This window comes from Poecilia formosa, unplaced genomic scaffold, assembly GCF_000485575.1.
Source record: "Poecilia formosa unplaced genomic scaffold, Poecilia_formosa-5.1.2 Scaffold3074, whole genome shotgun sequence".
NCBI classification, from domain to species: Eukaryota; Metazoa; Chordata; class Actinopteri; order Cyprinodontiformes; family Poeciliidae; genus Poecilia; species Poecilia formosa.
The window spans coordinates 303-2144 of record NW_006803013.1 but is presented as its reverse complement, the minus strand read 5'-3'; the positions used below and the strand labels follow the sequence as shown (position 1 = coordinate 2144).

The following is a 1842-nucleotide window of genomic DNA, read 5'->3' as shown; positions in this document are numbered from 1 at the left end:
TATTCTGACAATTTATTAATCAGATAAAAAATGGCACATTTTTCAGATTGTTCAGTTAGCCACTTAGATCTTTTTAGACAATATTAGAAATACACGGCAAATCCAGGAGGCCCAGATTAACACGGTCAGATTTGATTTCAACACTTTTAAAGTGTCTATATGGGTCCACACCAGAAAGTGTTAATTTAACTCTTTTTGGAGAGCTGGTACCTCTACTCTAATAAAGTGTCAAATATCAAATCTGCTGGAGTTAATCATTTAACTCTTCCTAACACTAATTCAGTCTTAGATCTTAATATTAACTCTCACAGAGTACTTCTTTAACTTCTTAAGTTATTTGTAATTAATATTAAATAGGTACTGTATTGTGTTGAACTTTTAAAAATTCTTTGGAAAATAAACATTTAATAAAGAGGCAAGGATTTTCTCAAATGCATTTATTTCAAAACGTGCACCATAATTACAAAACATATTACAACGTGGAATAATGTGCATGTTTCACATGTCGCTTTCCTTCACATATTGCTTTTTAAAAGGTCTAACATATCAGCTGGGCAATACAAAATGCAGTATGCTTAATACATTGTTCAAAGTACAAGGTGGAGAAAGTAAAGCATGCAGTTCAAGTAATTTGATAGAGTATATTTTCTTTTAACAGGTAGATTGCCAGATATGTACAGTACATAACAGACCAACCTGATATTCAGATCCATCATTTCTTATCCAGTTTATGTTTTTGTTGATAAGAGACAGATCCTCTCTGCACTCCACCAGAGAAATGTCCACTCACTAACAAATTGTCTTCAGGTTGTTGGGCTGTTTGTGACGTTTGGCTGGAGACACCAACATGCTCCTCTACTGCATCGGACCGTCTTCAGTCTGAGTGGGACAGCCAGTGTCGGACTCTGGATCATAACAAATAAAAAACAGAACAATAAGGAATGGAGCGAAGGAATACATTTTTACTACAACTCTAACAACAAGCCTCCATTACAGAGATGTGGAGTTTCAGAGATATTAACACTTACATAATCATTTTTGGAGCTTGAATCTTCGAAGAATCCATGGAGGGATCAGGAGGGGGAGGTTAGGATGACGACTGGAGATTCATCCGCAACCAGACTGGTTCTAATATATACAAAAAGGCAATAAAAGGATTAAAACATGCTGCGAAACGTATATAAGAAGACACAACAGCGGGAATAACAACGTGAAAAAGCCTTTTACATTTTTTCAAAGGAAAAAAAAATCGATCAGAAAGGTTGATAAATCTGACCAATATGCATGTAAACGTTCAACATCACGAAAAAACATATTCCAGATTATTACGGATCTGTTCAAGTTAGCCAGTAATTTGATTAAATCTTCACCGGCTCGATATTTTTCCAACGTTTATACTCCGCTAACATTTGGCAGGCTAAGCTAAATATGCTAACACCGAGCCGTCTATCATACAGGTTGAGCTCAACTCAAAATAATAGTTATAAACCATCTCAGAAAAAAAAAGTAACTAACCAAGCGCAGTAAATAACTCAGACATGTGGAGATTAAATAGTCCTGAAACGATTTGGCTTCTGTCGCTTCGCTTCGGTGGGAATCTGTGTTTCTGGGGCGGAGGCAGTGAATGAACTCCTTCAGTGTTAGAGCTGCTGGTGGAGTTCAGAGTTCAGAGGTCAAGAGTTATTGATTCCATTTTAACACCTCTAGATTTGATACGGAAACACTTTGTTTTAACACTGGATTTTAACTACTAATAATATACACCTCAGACTTACATAAACAGAAAGTGACTCTATTAGAGTAAAATTAACTCTGCTTTTGCACAAAGTCTACTAACACCAA

The 1842-nt window shown here is 35.9% G+C and overlaps 1 long non-coding RNA gene across 1 annotated transcript; it reads right to left on the bottom strand.

The window, feature by feature from the left end:
- Positions 1–555: 555 nt before the first annotated feature.
- Positions 556–1505, bottom strand: LOC107835499 (uncharacterized). Its single transcript, XR_001661299.1, has 2 exons — positions 1228–1505; positions 556–1128 (listed from the first exon to the last, which is right to left on the bottom strand). It is a non-coding gene; the product is annotated as an uncharacterized LOC107835499 (long non-coding RNA).
- Positions 1506–1842: the final 337 nt, after the last annotated feature.